Source organism: Scylla paramamosain, chromosome 5 (genome assembly GCF_035594125.1).
Source record: "Scylla paramamosain isolate STU-SP2022 chromosome 5, ASM3559412v1, whole genome shotgun sequence".
In the NCBI taxonomy this organism is placed as follows: Eukaryota; Metazoa; Arthropoda; class Malacostraca; order Decapoda; family Portunidae; genus Scylla; species Scylla paramamosain.
Genome location: NC_087155.1, coordinates 32,172,175 through 32,180,055, shown reverse-complemented (window position 1 = coordinate 32,180,055; position 7,881 = coordinate 32,172,175). Strand labels below are relative to the sequence as shown.

Sequence of the window (7,881 nt, the reverse complement as noted above, 5' to 3'; positions counted from 1 at the left end):
CTCTCTCTCTCTCTCTCTCTCTCTCTTCGTTAGTTTATTCTCTATTTTTGTACTTCCTGATTTCATAATACATTTACTTTTCATTTCAGAGAGAGAGAGAGAGAGAGAGAGAGAGAGAGAGAGAGAGAGAGAGAGAGAGAGAGAGAGAGAGAGGGGGGGAAGCAGGCAGACAGACAGACAGACAGACAGACAGGCAGGCAGGCAGGCAGGTAGACAGACAGACAGACAGACAGACAGACAGACAGACAGACAGACGAGACACACACACACACACACACACACACACACACACACACACACACACACACACACACACACACACACACACACACACACACACACACACACACACACACAGAGACAGACAAACAGAAAGACAACGCAAGCCTCGGTGACTGGTCGACATTTGCCGGAGAGGAGGGGAAGAGGAGAGGGGAGGGGAGGAAGAAGCTGCAGAAGATGAGAGGGGAGGGGACTGGACGCGTGGGAGGCGAGAGGGAGAGAAAGGGGAGTCGTAGGAGGCGTGGGAGGTGGGAGGGAGGGCGAGAGATACTGCAGGAGGCGTGGGAGGAGGAGGAGGAGGAGGAGGAGGAGGAGGAGGAGGAGGAGGAGGAATATCAGAGGTTGCATTCGCGTCTGCCTGAAGGTAAGAGGTCACGGGTGGTGCGAAGGAGGTCAAGGCTGGCGAGGGAAGGGGGAGAGCGGGCCGAGGAGGTCAGGGGTCACTCCAGCCAGGTCAGGGTGGAGCTAGGACATTAGGAACTGAATCATCTGTATGGTGATGATACTTGTTGTTTGTTTACTTCATTTATTTATTTATCTGTTTTTATTTGTCCTGCACGATTCGAGTAAGAAAGAAGAAAATGTGGAAATGCGTGGACCAAAGTGTTACTAAATATTCAACAACGTCTTTCCTTTTGAGTTACCTTTCAAAAATATATTCCAAACTTCACCAGACCTTCTTGTTAAGCTTGGAAGCCACAGCAGTCAAAGGGTTAGTGAATGGGGACAAATACTGAGGGTGAAAGGACAGGCTGTTTTGGGAAGGTATAAAAATGCGCACACTGAGACGCAGGAGGCACAGCGACGCCGCACAGAGCAGTGTAGAGAAGTTCCCCGTACATGCCCTGCTTAGCGCTGCCCTGGGTCTCAGTGTCTCAGTGTGTGCTGAGGCTAAGTGTGCAGAATGTCATGCAGAACGCTGGCATTTCAAAGCAAAAGCCAGAGAACAGTGAACTATCCCTAATGAAGTTATTATGAAAATTACATGAGAACATAATGGAAGCTGCAAGAAGCCAAAACACCTACAAGTGGTAGTTTTTGTATTAAATATACCTGTCATCCTTGCCCATACCTTTATCTAATCTTCTTTTAGAGTTCTCTACTGACTCGGTAATAAAACCTGATTAGTGAGTATATTCCAGTCATTTAGCATATTATTTGAAAACTAATCTCTCTCTCTCTCTCTCTCTCTCTCTCTCTCTCTCTCTCTCTCTCTCTCTCTCTCTCTCTCTCTCTCTCTCTCTCTCTCTCTCTTAATCTAACTTCATAAAACTTGGACCCATTACTTCTAGTCATATCCTGATTGCTAATTAGCGGTTAAATTAAAAGTTTTTGAGGAACTGAAACATCAGGAGTTAATAAAGAAATATGACGCTTTTGCATAATTTCATAAAATTCTAATTTGTTCTTTATATACAAAACATACTGCAGTTCAAACCATGGCTCTGGGTGGTAACATTATAACACATGATAACAGTACATAGATGTGTCTTAGGATAATTCTCGAAAAATAAATAAATAAATAGATAAATAATTCACCTAACCTTACCTGAAAGACGGAATCCCACATGGCATGATGACACACCAGAGTAAACAGGCACCAGACAAGTCACACATTTCCCACACCTCACACACGAACTGTAACGAGTGGTTTAAGCGGATAATACTCTTACAGTGCGCAATCGACGGATACATGAAAAGAACATTACGTTGCCAAGAACTCTGAAGATCCTACCTGGCTGCCATCCGGTACAGCAAGGTGTCTCCTGCCTAGCTCCCACATTCTTCCTGAATAAAAGTTTATTTGTGCCCAAACTCTCATTTTCTACCGCAACAAGACATCACATGAACCTTCCGCCAGACAAAGTAACCACGCGTCCCTGCTACACGCTGCTACAGGAGTGCCACAGAGCGAGAGACTGCGAGAGACTGCCTGCACTGATGTTCTGGTCCTTATATGTTTATAGATCTGCGGTTTCGATGCGTAGGACCCCAAAGTTTATATAGAACACGCATATTTGAATTAGCTGTCTGTGGGGAGAAGGGGAAGCAAGTGTCGGGGAGGGGAATGAATCAAGTGTCTGTCTAAAGTGAGGTGTTGTAATGCTGTAATGATAAATGAAGGTGAACGTGTTTGTCGTATTGCTGTCTAACCGATTCTAAGTTATGACGTAAAGCTCACAGTGAGATATGCCTGAGTGGAAGGTTTAGTCTCCCAGGAATGCACGGGAGTGTTGAGAGTCGAGGCACTTGCTGACGAAGTACAAATCACACAGTAATGCAGGAAGAGCAGACTCCAGATTACCCGCTCAGCTACATACTACCACTACTCGCAAAGAAAAAAAGAACAAAGGAAAAAAAATAAGAGAATGAAATAAAGAAAGCAATTCCATAAATAAATAAATAAATAAATAAATAAATAAATAAATAAAATAAAATATAATATAATAAATAGATAAATACACGAAAATAAATAAAATAATAGATTAATAGATAAATAAATGAAAATAAATAAGATAAACAAGTATACAAATAAATAAATAAATACAGTTGAGTGTAGAAAAGTTAATATCTTCAGTATCACTCGCCTCAGTGCCGCGGCTGATCTTTTTATTTTTTTTATGAGTGAAGCCGGCCAAGGTAACACAAGAACAGAGTGGAAAAGCCAATAATTCACAGCTTATCCTTGTTAAAAAAAACTTCAAAGATAAAAGGTTTCCCCATTAACTTCATACCAAGAGAGTGAAATAACGCTTACTTTTCCCTCGGGCAATGGCGACTAGTAGTGGTGGTGGTGGTGGTGGCAAGGGTTCCATTAAGGGCTCACAAGGGTTCTCACATAACCCCAGCCGGCGCCACCTGACCTTGTTGTTGCGGCGCCATAACTCAATTTACACATTTTTCCCTCACATGACACCAGCTCCCTCACTCACGGCCGCGCCACGCCACCCGCGCCTGTGAAAGAGGGGAACACAGGGAATAAGTAAGGTTTGCGGCGGCACTTGCTTGATTGAAAGGTTGTATTGGTGCTCGGGGAAAAGTGGGGGAAGTAAGGCAGGACCTTCAGATGGAGTGCCACGAAGGTCTACTAGAGAAGAAAAAAAATTAGGTCTTGTGTTTTTAGAGGCCTTGACGTCTTGACTACCACCACCACCACCACCAATACCATCAATACCATCACTACTACTACTACTACTACTACTACTAATAATAATAATAATAATAATAATAATAATAATAATAATAATAAATGCGTTACTACTACTACTACTACTACTACTACTACTAACTACTACTACTACTATTACTACTACTACTAAGTTAAATTAAGAAAAAAAAAAAAAAAACAAAGAAACAGGTTCTCAAATAGTGGCAGATGAGTGAAATAGACACAGTAATCAGGTTGTTAGTGCTGAGTCAATAGGAAGCTTTTGAAGATTAGACAAATTTATGGATGGGGACGATATGTTGAAACAAGTGCGGCATGTCTTATACAGAGAGCGCCACGTGTAAGTCTGATGGTTCACTGCAGCTTCCCTTATTTTCTTATGTTCTTATCTTACTACTACTACTACTACTACTACCACCATCATTACTACAACACCCATTAATACATACTACGGTCTACTGCATCTATCTTCAATGTTTCGGTAATTAAAGGTTTTCTCGCCACTAAGCTCCACTAAAGTGAATGTGTTTGTCTCAGTCCAATTACCCACGCCTGGCAAAACACCGCGTCGCTAAAGAACCACCCAGCATTGCAACACACCCCGTGAAACACACACACACACACACACACACACACACACACACACACACACACACACACACACACACACACACACACGTCATGCGAATCAATTACATAAAACGATAATAAAAAAAAGGATGATGATGCCGGCGAGGTGTGTGTAGGTAATAAGCCTCTCAGCACACACACATACACGCAAACACTACAGAACGACTCACTCATTACGCGCTGTGCACCCAACGCTTTATGCAAGGCTTGGCTCAGTGTGCGCCCCGAACCTTTGATAAAACAGGATCAGCTCGGTGACTCGACACGTGAGAATTAAACCCTCTTGTGGCAACGCGTGGCTTGACTTGCAATGCCGCATCACAGGGAGGGAAGGAGGCTTGAGGGAGGAGGAGGGATAAGACGTGACCAACCAGCGGGGATAAGGCCCTGTGTAGCTAGGTCAAGGGTCATAATAAGAAAGTATATGCTAAAAGCTCGCCAGGGTGAGAAGGCAACACCGGAGGAGGAGGAGGAGGAGGAGGAGGAGATAACACGTGACCAACCCTGAGGGATAAGGCCATGGGTGGCTGGGTCACGTGTCAAACAAAGATGAAAAGACATCATGAGTTTGCTTTCTGTAGATCAGCAACATTGTGATAAGCATTAGAGACGTGGGGTCAGTATTAAGAATGTCCTATTGATTACCTCCCTGTGTTCTGTCAGTGTACTTAACAAAAAAACCTAAGGGAAGCTGCAAGAAGCCATCAGACCAACACGTGGCAGTCCCTATATGAAAAATGCCTATTTCCACCTATCACCCTCATCCATAAATTTGTCTAATCTTCATTTCAATGTGTTTTATATGATCCTCTCTATTCCGCTCCCTATTGTTTTTATTTGTCATTTCAGTCAATCTTATTTTACTATGTTTAAGATAAATGAGTGTTTGTTTTGTTATAGTTAAACGTCAGTTACGTAAAAAAAAAACAATGTAATCTAATCTAATACAGTCTATGTGTTCATGTAGTTAATAAAACATCTATGATTTGCTTCACGTACAATATAAAAATGTAGTCAGTGAACAATCTAATCTAATCCATCCTAATTTAATAACAATAAGTGTTGCAAAATTATTTATTTGTCTATCTATACCTACCTATCAATCAATCACTTTATCTATCTTTTCAACCAATCAATCGATCTATACTAACCTAAATACTTATCTATCTATCTAGTGTTGCCAGAATTCTTTATCTATCTATCTATCTATCTATCTATCTATACCTAGCTATCAATTAATCTATCAATCCATCTATCTATCCATACCTACCTAAATACTGATCTATCTATCTGTCTATATCTATCTACCTACCTGCCTACCTATCAATCTATCTACTTATCACTCTGCAGGTAGCGAAGGTCGGGCTAGCCAGGTCAGGTCAGATCAGGGAGGATTAGTCCGCGACCGCAATACTGAAGCTTTCCACCCGACGAGGGAAGAGAGGATCAAGGCATGGAGGAAAAAAACATAACGAATAAACAGCAAAAAAAAAGGGAGGAAAAAAAAAAAACGAATGAATGAAAAGTAAAAGACGCCATTTAAAGAAAAAAGACGTGAAGAAAATTGGAAAAAAAAAAAATCAGGGAGGTCAGAAAATGAGGTTAGGAGGACATGACAAAAAAAAAAAAAAATATATACAGAGGTCAGAGGTTACAGAAAACGAGATATTTAATAAAAAAAAAAAGTGTCCTTAGTGACTTCCCATAATCCTCTGCGTGGGAAGGGAAGGGAGGGGGAATGGGGAGGAAAAGAAGAAGGGAGAAGGAAAAAATGAGTGAAAAGGAGAAAAAACGAAAAAAAGTCTTGGTTCCTAGAGAGAGAGAGAGAGAGAGAGAGAGAGAGAGAGAGAGAGAGAGAGAGAGAGAGAGAGAGGGGAAGTAAAAGGTGACACTCTTCGCCCTGCAAGTCTTCTGAGTGCCAAAGAGAAGCAACCAAGCGTACTATGTGGAAGGGAGAGGGAGAGGGGAGAGGGAAAGAGGGAGGGAGAGGAGAGAGGGGAGGGGAAGAAGGGGAGGGGATGTTGGAGAGGGAATGTTAGAGGAAAACAAGGCACAATAGTGGGGAGAGAGAGAGAGAGAGAGAGAGAGGAGAGGAGAGAGAGAGAGAGAGAGAGAGAGAGAGAGGAGAGGAGAGAGAGAGAGAGAGAGAGAGAGAGAGAGAGAGAGAGAGAGAGAGATTCACCCTTGACCTCTGATAAGTCACTTTAGGGTCACCTTTACTTTCATCATCATCGCCATCATCATCATCATCATTATCATTTTCATTAACAAATATCATTATCATCCCCATCATCATCATTATCACCATCATCTTCTTTCTCATCACTACAAATACATCATTAATTCCTCGTCTTGATCTTATTTTTCTATCAGTTGTTATCATTATTATTATCATTATTATTATTATTATTATTATTATTATTATTATTATTATTTATTATTATCATCATCATCATCATCATCATCATCATCATTATTATTATTATTGTTATCATCATTACTTTATAAAACAGCAGAGTATCATTAACAAGACTATTATTATCAATATGACCTAGATATATTGTGAAACAGTTCTCTCTCTCTCTCTCTCTCTCTCTCTCTCTCTCTCTCTCTCTCCTCTCTCTCTCTCTCTCTCTCTCTCTCTCTCCTCTCTCTCTCTCCAATCTCCGCCTCTCTCCTCTCCCTCTCCAATCTCCCCTTCCATCCCCCTTCCTCCTTTCTCTGCCTCCCTCCTTTTCCCCCTCCTCTTCCCCTTCTCTCTCAACCTGACCTCTCCCCTCCTGTCCCCCCTTCCCCTCCTCCTCCCCCTCCTCCATCTTGCAATCTTTCCTTTTCCTTCACCTTTATCCTTCCCCGTCACCTTATCATCTCATTTTTTCACACTTTTTTTGTTTTGTTTTTTCCCTCATCCCTTATTCCCTCTTTTCTCTTCCTTCTTCCATCGCTTTCTCCTCTCCCCTTTTCCTTGGTGGGTGAGATGAGGCACGGGGCACTTCAACGAAAAGAAGAAGAGGAGGAGGAGGAGGAGGAGGAGGAGGAGGAGGAGGAGGAGGAGGAGGAGGAGGAAGAGGAGGAAGTAGAGGACGAAGATTCTATTCAGTTTCCTTAAAGTGGTTCTTAGAAGGACACCATAGCCATACATACATACATACATACATACATACATACATACATACATATATACAGACAGACAGACAGACAGACAACTAGACAATGACAGACGGACAGACGGACAAATAAGCAGGCAAGTAGGGAGACAAACAGACAGAGAGAGGCAAACAATGACAATGACAAAGCACACAAACAGACATACATACATACATACAGACAGACAGACAGACAGACAGACCCACCCTGCTGGTATCACTATTTATGCAGCAACAGTTTATTATCACTATTATCATTATCTTTAATCAGGTTCTCCTTTCCTTCCTTCAGGAGCTTAATGCCACAAGACTGCCTTCCCTGCCCTCCTGCTTCCAGCCTGCCCTGCCGAGGCCGTCTTTTCCAACACAGGGAGCCCCCACCCCTCTCACCCACCAGCGGCAAAGGTCACTAAGGGAGTGGGCGGAGGCTAACGGGGGGGGGGGGGGGGGGGGGGGGATGACAACACGCATGAGAGGGAGAGGGGAGGGAGAAAAAGCAGGGTAAAGACAAAGAGTATTGTTATAAACTGCTATAATGTTTAATACAATTGCTGCTACTACTACTGCCACCATCAACAGAGTACCACTACTACTACTAATACCACTACTACTACTGCCACCACCATCACTACCAGGACAACAGGCAAGAAAACA

General features: G+C 42.6%; 1 protein-coding gene across 5 annotated transcripts in view; it reads right to left on the bottom strand.

Moving 5' to 3' along the window:
• The window catches only part of LOC135100844 (orphan steroid hormone receptor 2-like), a 262,572-nt gene extending 259,404 nt beyond the window's left edge, over positions 1–3,168 (bottom strand). For 3 of the 5 annotated variants that reach the window (XM_064004296.1, XM_064004298.1, XM_064004299.1), the window contains exon 1: positions 3,041–3,168. The gene's annotated coding sequence lies outside the window, so the exon portion shown is untranslated. The remainder of the gene's footprint in view (positions 1–3,040) is intronic. The other 2 variants (XM_064004303.1, XM_064004302.1) reach the window with 2 other exon arrangements.
• Positions 3,169–7,881: the final 4,713 nt, after the last annotated feature.